Here is a 12,520-nt window from a genome sequence, read left to right on the forward strand (position 1 = left end):
TGTTTTTGTTTTTGTTTTTTTTTTTCAAGACAGGGTTTCTCTGTGAGCCCTGGCTGTCCTGGAACTCACTTTGTAGACCAGGCTGGCCTCGAACTCAGAAATCCGCCTGCCTCTGCCTTCCGAGTGCTGGGATTAAAGGTGTGTGCCCAGCTCGATTGTTCTTTCTTGAAGGCTTGGAATCTGTAGCTCCAAAGACCGGGGAGAACTTGGTTCCATAGCCTTGGCCCTGTGGCTCAGTGCGTCGGCGTGAGATCCTTGTTGTCCATCTTGGTGCTGCAAATCAAACACTCCAGGGCCTCTGAGTGCTCCACACAGTTCTTCCCTTTATCTGCAAGTCAGAACTGGCACTGACTGTCAAATCAATTCCCCTCCTACCACCATCTCCTGCCTCTAAAACAGGTACCAAATGAGGAGGAGCAGGCCGAGGGAGGGAGGGCTGGGCTCCAACTCTTTGCTCCAAATATCAGCTATAAACACAAATTCACTCTGCTTCCTGGAGCCAAAAATGCTTGGTTTTAAAAAACTAAAACAGCTGTGGGAAGGATTTTGTGTTCATTGGCTTTCTGTTACTCTTACAAAACATCTGAGATAGACAACAATGGGAAGGTCGGTTTGCTCACTGTTTCTGAGTCTGTGGTCACTCAGCCCCATTGTTCCAGGGCCCTGTACATCTTGCAGAGGGTGGGAGTGCCGCAGAGAGGTCTGCTCATCCTGTGGCAGTCAGAAAAGAGGCCAAGGTCCCAACGTTCCATTCAAAGTTATACCTTAATGGCCTAAGTTCCTTCTACAAGGCTCTACCTCCTACTTTCTTAAGGTTCTACCACCTCCAAAGAGTGCTACACTAGACCAAGCAGTCAATACACGGGCATGTGGAGGACATTTAGATTCCCATTTTGATGGTATAGCAGATCTGATGTTAGTTTACATCTGTGGCCATATCCAATTATCTTTTTTCTTTCATTAGCTACTAATATTAGCCACACCCCTAAAATAATATGAATTTTGTTTTTGATTTTTGGTTGGTTGGTTCTTCTTTAAAAAAAAAAGATTTATTTATTATTATATCTAAGTACACTGTAGCTGTCTTCAGATTCACCAGAAGAGGGTATCAGATCTCATTACAGGTGGTTGTGAGCCACCATGTGGTTGCTGGGATTTGAACTCAGGACCTTCGGAAGAGCAGTCAGTGCTCTTACCTGATGAGTCATCTCACCAGCCCCAGTTTCTGGTTCTTCTTCTTCTTCTCCTCCTCCTCCTCCTCCTCCTCCTCCTCCTCCTCCTCCTCTTCCTCCTCCTCCTCCTCTTCCTCCTCCTCCTTCTTTCTTCCTCTTCTTCTTGAATTAGTGATAGCTCATCTTGAGGAAATTTACTGAAAGTTTCACATAGAAGGAGCTAAAAGAATCTGTAATAAAGGAGCTGAGGAGATGGTTTAGCAGGTAAAACATTTGTCCCACAGGCCTGACAACCTGAGTTCTTTCTCATGTCTGGAACCCAGGTCAAAACGGAAATGGTAGCATGCACCTGTCCTGGGGCAAGATGGGAGTTGGAGACAGAGCATCCCCGGGAAGTCCACAGGCCAACTCGCCTGGAGAACATAGAACGGTGGATAAAATAAGAGAGGCCCCGCTTCAAAACAAGGTAGAAGACAAGGACTGATACCCAAGGTTGTCCTCTGACCTTTATGTGTGCCTACACACACACACACACACACACACACACACACACACACACACACCACAATATACACATGCAGAAGAAAAATAATTACACATCCACAATAAAGGACAGGATTAGACACATGGGGTCCAACAACTCCGCACCTAACATTTCAGCTTTTGCGAGCTGACATCTGGCCACCCCCAGCACCCATATATAAATTGTCGCAAGTGTGCCTGTGTGCTGGATGATTCATGCGAGCTCTTCTGGAAGTTGTCCCTCGGGTGACAGCAGAGTCTGTATCCACCCCTGTCCTCCCTCTGCCTGGTGAAAATGCAGACTATCAGGCTCTGTGGCACAGTCACAGGCACACGGTGGCCTTCTTTATTTAGGTACAGCACTGTTAGGCAACTCCCTCCCACGACGAGCTTTGCGGGTCTCTGCCATAGCTCCTTTGTTCTGAGCAGCCTGCAGTAACCAAAGTGCATACATGCCCAACAGGAGGGCTCCCCAGGGCACCCTCACCCCACAGACCTGGCCCTCCCAACACAACCCCTGGTGGCTTTATTGGTCCACATTTACAAGGACGTCAGTGACTAAGACATTCCTGGCAGTGTGCCTGGAGGAGTCCTGCTCTCCTTTCCTTCACCTGAGTGCGGCAGATAACTATCTAAGGCAAGAGAGGCCAAAGAGCTGGTGAGACCGTCTGTCTGTCTGTCTCTTGCATTATTTTAGCAAAGAATTAGTAAGTGAGCCATGTTCTAAGGATTAGACTAACCCCCAGCACCTCCTTTTAAAAAGAGGTGATTTCTTTTTTGGTTTTGCAGGTGTGAGAAAGACCTTCTCCACTCTTTACTTCATCCCTTCCATGGATTTGTTGAGTCTACAGCAAATTGGGTTTGGGGCAGGGGTTATACCATGATGGATGCTTGAAGCTACCTAGCCCTAACAGGCATCCAGCTTTCTCCCCACCCCAGCCCCCCTTTTTTATGTAATCCCCCACCCCCTACTTCCTAATCTATGACTGTACTGGCTAGTTTTGTGTCAACTTGACACAGCTGGAGTTATCACAGAGAAAGGAGCTTCAGTTGAGGAAATGCCTCCATGAGATCCAACTGTAAGGCATTTTCTCAATTAGTGATCAAGGGGGAAAGGCCCCTTGTGGGTGAGACCATCTCTGGGCTGGTAAGAGAGCAAGGCTGAGCAAGCCAGGGAAAGCAAGCCAGTAAGGAACATCCCTCCATGGCCACTGCATCAGCTCCTGCTTTCTGACCTGCTTGAGTTCCAGTCATGACTTCCTTGGTGATGAACAGCAGTATGGAAGTGTAAGCTGAATAAACCCTTTCCTCTCCAACTTTAGGGGCATGGTGGCGCACACCTTTAATCCCAGCACTCGGGAGGCAGAGGCAGGTGGATTTCTGAGTTTGGGGCCAGCCTGGTCTACAAAATGAATTCCAGGACAGCCAGAGCTATACAGAGAAACCCTGTCTCAAAAAAAAAAAAAAACAAAAAAACAAAAAACAAAAAAAACAAAAAAAACAAAAACACAAAAAACAAAAGAAACCTCCCCAACTTGCTTCTTGGTCATGATGTATGTGCAGGAATAGAAACCCTGACTAAGACAATGACTAAAGCTCTTCAGGGGTATTTATGGCCAGGACAGTGTTTACTGTTGACCTTGTGATTGTGCTGACTGTAGATCAGAGGCTGCCGGTGCTGATGGTCTGGGTGGCTGGAGAGTGAGTCTGCATTTATAGCACAGGCCCTTCTCTTTCTCTTTCTGTCATCTGCTCAGGCAAGAGTTACCATGATCTCAAGATCTCCTCCTGAGAACAGATGAGAGGCTCAGGTCTCCGAAAACAAATGTCTCAGTTCTTGGCCCCTTGGCCACAGTTGCATGGGACAGACCCAAGAGTCCCAAATTCTGAATGACTGACCACTACACACATATGAAATCCTCAGTGGCCTCAGAGGGCAGCCATGTATGTTCCTGCCTTTCTGGTGATGTGCAATTCAATGAAAGTGAGGCATATCAGCCATCGGAGTCTCTCCTGGGCATCTTTGGCTTTATTTGGGTCTGACAGACATGACCATCCCTTGGAGGTTTCAGAAAGGCAGGCTGGGAAACTCTAACAGTTTAGGAGAGAAGGGAAATGGATGTGGGGTGGTCTTATACATCTTTTAGCCATGAGTTCCATTAAGAGATCAAGGAAAACTCAGGGCTCTGACTAAGGGAGAGCAAAGCTCTGGGGAGGCACAGAGTCTGTCTCTCTTTGTCTCATCTCTCTGTCTGTCTGTCTCTATCTGTCTCTCTTTGTCTCTCTGTCTCTCTCTCTCTCTCTGTCTCTCTCTCTCTCTCTCACACACACACACACACACACACACACACTGTCTCTGTCTCTGTCTCTGTCTCTTTCTCCTGCTATACCTGGTCCTGAGGAAGAAAACTCTAGACTCTACAAGGCCCACTTACTCTGATCAAAATGTCTCCTCCGATTGTGTAACACCGGGCAGGTGTCTGTGATTGTTCTCTGTTTAAGTCTTGACTAGACAATAAGTCATTTGTAGCCAAAAGTTTTGACATACAACATGACTCCTCCAGGGAGCCCTGTGGATTCTCTATGTGAGTGTTGTTACTGTCTGTTTGAGACTAGTACTGTGAGACAGGCAGCTCGGTCTACCCTGTAGCTTTATTCTCTTGCCTCAGACTTCTCAGTTACTGGGATTATGATCCACTACCATTTTTGTTCTCAATGTACACACAGTAGTTATATCCTTACAGACAACTACTGGTAATATTAAAAGCTGACGTTTGTAGTGATGGTCATAATGGCTATGGAAGTAGCTTCCCCAACAGGCTACACGCGACTTCTGTTGTTCACCCCGCTCTCCCCGCTCAGGCGTGCAGAGTATAAGTCCCATCACTGAAATATTTGCTAGGTTTCATTTTATTTTTTTTAATAAAAATGATAATAGGGCTGGAGAGATGGCTCAGCGGTTGAGAACACTGACTGTTCTTCCAAAGGTCCTGAGTTCAAATCCCAGCAACCACATGGTGGCTCACAACCATCGTAACGAGATCTGATGCCCTCTTCTGGGGTGTCTGAAGACAGCTACAGTGTACTTACATATAATAAATAAATAAATCTTTTTTAAAAAAAATGATAATAGTTTCAAGTCTAGGTTGCTTGGTGACAACTTTGACGAGGCTCACCTCTCTCTCTCAAAAAGCTAAAACAAGACAGGCTGTGGTGGTACTTTCTGTAATCCCAGTGCTTGGGGGCTGAAACAGGCGAGGCAGGACCCCAAGACCAACCTGGGGTGCTTCAACTCAGGGGCTGGAGAGGTGGCTCTGCAGTTAAGAGCACTGGCTGCTCATCCAGAGGTCCTGAGTTCAATTCCCAGCAACCACATGGTGGCTCACAACCATCTATAATGGAATCCCGTGCCCTCTTCTGGTGTGTCTGAAGAGAGCAGCAGTGCACTCAGATACATAAAATAAATAAATATTAAAAAAAAAAAAAAGAATTTGACTCAGAACACCAAAACAGGAAGCTGGAGGTAAGAAACCAAACAAAAGCCAAAAGCCACCCTCTGAGCCCAGTCACATTTATACTTTCCCCCTGGCATTAGGGCACCCAGCCTGGGTGTTCTCTCATGGGCGTAGTACAGATCTTGAATGAAAGGGTTCAGAGTCCTCTGTTCAGGGTCCTTCACAGGAAACCCTGGTCCCCAGACGTGTGGTCTTGAGTGGCCTGTCTGTGACTGTCCCCAGCAGCTTACAAGGGAGCAAGGCTTACCATCCCATGGAGGGCAGGGCAAAAGGGCCTTGAAGACTTAATAACAGGAAACTAAGGAAGACTCGGTGAGAAGCTGACCGAGTACTTGCACTTTGGGAAGTGTGTGTGAAATCTCACGTGGTCCAAACCACATTCTCCAACTCGCTGTGTAGCTGAGCATGCCTGTGACTCCTGATGTTCCCATCTCTACCTTCTAAGGAGCACCACCTTGTCCAGCTGTTTTCCTAACAATCAGTGACAAAGGTGGCCCAGAACAGAGAAGAGGCTTCGGGGACAGACTTGAGATGGAGAGCAAGCTGTGGGAGGGAGGTAAGCGGCTCCTGAAATTACAGCACCTGTAAGAGAGGCTCCTGACCAGTTCCTTGATTTCAGGGTCCAGGCTCACCGAGGCCCTTGATATCCTTGGCTGGGGCAGGGGAGGCAATGTCTTTCTGGGTCTCTTTGCGTTTGATATAGTCTTAGACAGGTGACATTGTTTTAAGGCTTGGAACTTGTGTGGAGCCTGGGGAAGCTGGCTTTCCTGGACTTGGGCTTGGTATCTTTGTCTGTCTCTGTCTTTCCCTGTCTCCGTCTCTGCTTCTCTCACTCTCCATCTCTGTCTCTCTCACTCTCTGTCTCTGTCTGTCTGTCTGTCTGTCACACACACACACAGAGTGCTGGGGTGAACCCCGAAACATGCTAGTCAAATGTTCTATCATGGAGGTATGTATACTCCTCAATGCCAATTGTCCTCTTCCTCCTCCTGCTCCTCCTCTTCCTCCTCCTCCTCTCTTTCCTCCTCTCCAGACAAGAATCTTACCATGTAGTCCAGGCTAGCCTCAAACTCACCATCCTCCCTTCTCCATTTCCAGAGTGCTGAGACTATAGGCATAGGTCACCTCACCTGGCCCAATTCTACGTTTTTGAAGCTATTTTTATGCTTGCAAGTTAACTTATGATTTGAGTTTATAAGATATATATATATAATCTCCACCATACTTGGCCTCAGGAAGCTGGTCTGAGATGCCCAGCCTGCTGCCTTCAGTTGCTCAGGCTGCAAACTTGAACTGTGGCTCAAACAGACACACCATGCTGGCTTTGGTTCCCAAGGTTGCCAGTCAAAAGCCTTGGGCATGCTTTGTGAGCTCTGTTGGTGACATCTCTCTTGTGGACTCAGTGTCCGGGAAAACAGAATAAACAAGGGCCTAGAGGGAGTCTCTCAAATTCCAAACATTTGACTTCAGGATTTGGCAGAATTTATCACTGACTCTGCTATGAACAGAACCGTTCCGCCTGGCCCCTTGCCCTCAGCACCTGCTACCCCATTGGACACAGCCAACCTCTAGGCTCCTCTATTGCATGCTTGCAAAGATGCTTCCCCTGGGAGAAGGGCCTGGCTTCTTCCTGGAGCCAATTTAAACCCAAAGGGGCCTTTAAAAATACATTTAAGAGTTGGAGCGCATCCTGCCCCTTTAACTTGTGAGCTCAGTCCTGCTGGGAACCCAGTGACATTTCCATTCTGGCATGTCAGTCAGTTTTTTTCCTTTAGATTTGTTTTTATATAAACATCCCCCTGCAAAATTACCCTCACATTCTTAAGGAAACTCAGGGTTCCAGTCCCACCACTTCCTAGCCTGTTCCCTTTGCTAAAATCCCCACTTGACTCCTGCTCACTGCTTCCCCATGTTTCAGCAACTCAGGGCCAACTGAGGCCTCTCTTATTTATTACTTCATACCACGCTGTGGGCTGAACCCCAGGCCTTGTACATGCTAGTCCAGTGCTGTCCCAGTGAGCCTCCCAGGGTGCTATTAGTCATTTAAATATCTCCCCTAATTTCTGAAATCCCCTGTTCCCAAGGTCACCTTCCCTGTGCTAGCTCCAAAACCAGGCCTCCTAAGGTGGAGGGGCTCAGTCAGAAGAGCTACGCTCATTCTTCAAGTGGAAATGTGGAGTGGAACAAGGGCCTGGAACAAGGCTAATCACAGAGGTCAGAGGAGTTCTTGCATATGCTTGAAAGGAGCTTAGTGGTCGCCAAAGAGAAGGGAGGAAAAATGAATACAACCAGACCTCCAAGAGCGATTTCAAACCTCTCCATCCCCATGATGTTTCTATTGAACATGATCTTCCCACGTCACCCTCCAAATTGCTGTTACTAGAGTCACGCATCCGTGCGCCTGGGAGACGTTGCTACGGAGACTTGGCGTGATTTCCTTCATGAAGGCTGCTATTGAGTTAGTCACATCTGTGCACCCAGGCTACCACAAACAGTCACCTCGGTGGGCGCAGCACAACTCCAAGGGAACCCTGCAGGAACTCAGTGTATCTGTCAAAATAATGATATGTTTTTCATTCTATTTTTTTCCCCTTTGTGCTGGGAGTTGGGTCCCAGGCAAATGATCTATGTCTCAGCTATAGCTACATCTTGCTTAAGTTTAAAGTTCATAGAGACACCCTTAGGTTCCTTCGGCGCACTCAGACAGTGAAAGTAGATCTGTGGAAAGAGGATTGAAGAAATTATCCTTTTTCTGCCACAATTAATATGTGAGCTCAAACAGTGCCTGTATTATTCATGTCAGCTTGGAGATCTCTCAGGGTTGGGTCTCAGAGAGTCTAGTTTCTCAGGGTCTGTCATGCCAGAGCCAGACCTCTAAGACTCTGTCCTCACAGGGTCTGCTCTCCCAAGGTCAGTCCTGCCACGGTTGATCGGCTCAAGGTCTGGTCTCTCTCTCTCTCAGGGTCTCACTCCCCTGAATCTAGCCTACTGGGATCTGGTCACACAATGTGGTCTCTTGTGCTCTGTCCTTGCAGGGTCTATACTCTCCGAGTCAGGTCTCCCAGGGTCTGTTCTCTCACCATCTCATCTGTCAGCTGCTGGCCTCCCATGGTCTCCTCTCAGGATCTGGTCTCCCAGGGTTCCCTGGGGGTCTCTCTCCTCAGAGTCTGCTCTATCAAAGTCTGTCCTCTTGAGGATGGTCTCTTATACTTTGTCTTCTCATGGTCTAGTCTCTCAGTATTTGGCCTCTCAGATCTGTTCCCTCAGACTCAGACTCTGGTCTCTTCAGATCTGTCTTCTCATGGTCTGTTCCCTTGGGGTCTGGTCTCTCATGGTCTCTGTGATCTGGCAGTAATATTTGGTGCTCAGGATAAACATTCACTTCTTTTTCAATAAATTACACAATAGGGGGAGTTGGTCGCTTCTGTTTGGTATTTTAACATGAAGAACAAATATCTGAGGAGCAGCAGATATGTTTAACCCGATTTAAACATTGCACAATGTCTATGTGGCTCAGAACATTAAATTGCTCTGTTAATATGTGCATTTTTCTTGTTATTTATTTATGTGTGTGCAAAAGAGGGGAGGGAGGGAAGGAAGGAAAGGAAAGGAAAGGAAAGGAGAGAGAGAGGAGAGAGAGAGAGGAGAGGGGGAGAGAGAGAGGAGAGAGGAGAGAGAGAGGGAGAGAGGAGAGAGAGAGGAGAGAGAAAGATAAAGGAGAGAGAGGAGAGTGGAGAGAGAGAGGAAAGAGAGATAAAGGAGAGAGAGGAGAGGGAGGAGAGGGAGGAGAGAGAGGAGAGAGAGAGGGGAAAGAGGAGAGAGAGAGAGGAGAGAGAGAGAAGAGAGAGGAGAGAGAGAGGAGAGAGAGAGAGGAGAGAGAGGGGGAGAGAGAAAGGAGAGAGAGAGGAGAGAGAGGGGGAGAGAGAGAGGAGAGAGGGAGAGAGAGAGGAGGGAGAGAGGAGAGGGAGGAGAGGGAGGAGAGAGAGGAGAGAGAGAAGAGAGAGAGGAGAGAGAGGAGAGAGAGAGGAGAGAGAGAGGAGGGAAAGAGAGAGGAGAGAGAGAGAGAGAGGAGAGAGAGGATGATTGTGGGCATCAGGTTTTGCAGCATGAGTCTTACACCATCTCGTTACCTCCCTTTCTCCTCCTCTTTTACTTTTTACTTTTTTTTAAAAATTTGATTTAAAAAAAAAATTTAGAGCGTCTTGCTATATAACCTTGACTGGTCTTGAACTCTTGCTTATGCCTCCCCAAATACTGGGATTCTACGCATATGCTACCATATTGGGGGGGGTTGTTTTTATATTCTCATTTGAAATAATTTTATGGATGTGCAGCACATGCCTAGAATCCCAAAACTCAGTCACTGTTCATCATCACCATCATCACCATCACCACCATCACCACCATCATCACCATCATCACCATCATCACCATCACCATCATCACCATCACCACCACCATCCCCACCATCATCACCATCATCATCATCACCACCATCACCATCACCATCACCATCATCACGTGTGTGTGTGTGTGTGTGTGTGTGTGTGTGTGTGTGTGTGTGTGGACTCGTGTTGTGGCCTAAGAGTGGTGGTCAGAAGGTAACTGTGGAGTTGGTTCTCTCCTTCCACCTTCATGTGGATTCCCAGGATTCCACACGGCTTATGTGGCACACGCTTTCCTCATGGAACCATATCTCTGGCCCTCAGGAATTGCCTTTAGTATTAAAAGATAGGACTGAAAACGGAGGCAGAAGGATCGCAAGTTTGAGGCCAACCAGGGGATTACACAGTAAAACCTTGCCTCAAAATGAACACATAAACACACATGTCTTAATTTGCATTCTGTTGCTGTCATAAAAATACTAACTGAAGCTAACACGACAATTCTGGGTGGGGGGTGGGGTGGAGTTGATTTGGCTTAGACATATGCTGTAGTTCACCAGTGAAGGAAGTCAGGGCAGGAACTGAAGCAGAGACTACAGGGAAGGCAACTTACTGGCTTGCTCTCCAGGCTCTCATTTAGCCAACTTTCTTCCCGGACCACCTCCCTAGGGGGTGGCACCACCCACAGTGGGCTAGGCTCTCTCACCTCACCCATTTACCAAGAAAATGCCTCAGGCTGATCTGGTGGAGGCAGCGGTGTTTTTTTCTCAGATGAAGTTCCTTTTTCCCAGACTACCCTAACTGTTAACAAAAAAAAAAATACAACCAGCACAACATAAATAAATGTACTTAACCCAGTTTTAAAAATAAGAGTTTAAAAGCGTTTCAGAGGAGGTAAATTTTCTTCCCTTCTCCTACAGCGTCCAGCTGGAACTGATGTCTGACAGAGTAACAAAGGAAAAGCACGCAGACTTTATTTACACGTTCTTAAGTAACCTCACAAGAAAAATAAGGACCAAGAAAAGCAGTTCTCAACCTGTGAGTCAAGACCCCTCCGGGTCATGATATTTATATTCATTACATTATCAGATATTTACATCACAGTTCATAACAGTAGCACAACTGCAGCTATGAAGTAGCAACAAAATAATATTACGGATGGGGGATCGCCACAGCATGAGGAACTGTATTAAAGGGCTGCAGCATTAGGAAGGTTGAGAACCAGTGGAGAGGAGACACTTTTAGACATGAAGTCATAAGCCACATGGGATAGAAAAAAAATAGTAAGATGGGGAACAGGAACTTAGCTGATACAGGTCAGTTTAGGGAGGTGAGTGACTTTGCGTAGACATCTTGTCTCTTCCCAGTAGAGAACGAAGTTCTTTTCCATGATCTTCATCTCTTGAGTTTTAAGAAGAAAAGAGGAGGTCGGAATGGACTTTGTGCATTCCATGGTCTTGAAGACCTTAGCCCCAGGTTGTCAACAAGTGCTCACATTCTCTCAGACACTAGGCCAGACTCAACGGCTGAGCCACACCCCACCCCAACCCCACGTGACCGATTTTGAAGTCCAATGAATACAGATATGTCAACTCTCTTTCATTGTCAACCACTGAAACTATTCTAGTGTGACTCTGAAATACAATATACCTTAGCCTGTAAAAGACCCATATTTGACATTTAAAAAAAGATTTATTTATTTTATGCATAGGAGCATACTGTCGCTATCTTCAGACACATCAGAAGAGGGCATTGGATCCCACTACAGATGGCTGTGAGCCACCATGTGGTTGGTGAGAATTGAACTCAGGGCCTTTGGAAGAGCAGTCAGTGCTCTTAACTGCTGAGCCATCTCTCCAGCCCCCATATTTGAAAATTTTTACTTTAACATCTGTTTTACAAACGGAAAGCAAGCTACAATAGAGCTTCCTCAGCCTAGCTGTGTGATACTAGTGACTGAGTTCTGATCACTACAGTGTCCCCCCTCCCCACAGTTCCCATCAGACGCTCTAAAAAATAATAAAATATTAACTTCTGCTTCAGTGCAGTTTTCAGAATCTTCCAGAAGTGAGACCTGGGTAGCAGGCGGTTCACAGAGTTCTGCTTTGTCACAGGTTGATGTTTGCGATAGTGAAACCGCCACTGTCAACTTGTGGAAATTCAGTATCGCCTAGGACACTGGTGAAACACACTTCCCACTCACTGTGAGTATGGGCGGTACAATCTAGTGGTCTGGGAAGGCAGAAAGGAACAAGAGTAAGGAGAGTGGCAGTCTATAGACACACCCCCGACTTCTGGGTGCGCCAAGGTGAGAGCCAAGCGGCTCCACCATGCCCTGCTTCTCTCAGAATGAATCCACTAACACCACATCAAAACAAACCCTTCTATTCCTATTTTAACTGAAGTCAGAAGACAATTGGTGGGAGTTGGTTCTCTCTCCACCCTGTGGACCAAACTCAGGTCCTCGGTCTTGGTGGGCGGTGCCTTCACTCATGGACCCATCTTGCCCATCCTTTTAAAGTTGTTTCTATTGGGGATCTTGTCATGGCATGGGCTAGTCACACTTTTCATATGGAGATTTAAAAAAAATAGTATTTGCAACTTAGGGTTATGAAAACACAGTCTACTATAAACTCTGTAGCATGACCTGGAAAATTGTCTGAGAAAAGGGGCAGGGGTTTAGGAGTGGGAGAGAGAGAGAGAGAGAGAGAGAGAGAGAGAGAGAGAGAGAGAGAGAGGGGCAGAGCTCTATCCCTCCTGTGGCAAAAAGAAAAAAAGAAGGAGAAAAGCAAGAAGCGGGAGAGGATAGAAGGAGGAGAGAGAAAAGAAGGGAGGAGTTGAGGGGCAACTACAGGAAGGGGAAAGATAGAAAAGGAGAGCAAAGAGGGAAAGATGGCACCTCCAGGGCTGCTGGTCCTGGAGGCCA

This window comes from Mus musculus, chromosome 8 (assembly GCF_000001635.26).
Source record: "Mus musculus strain C57BL/6J chromosome 8, GRCm38.p6 C57BL/6J".
NCBI lineage: Eukaryota > Metazoa > Chordata > Mammalia > Rodentia > Muridae > Mus > Mus musculus.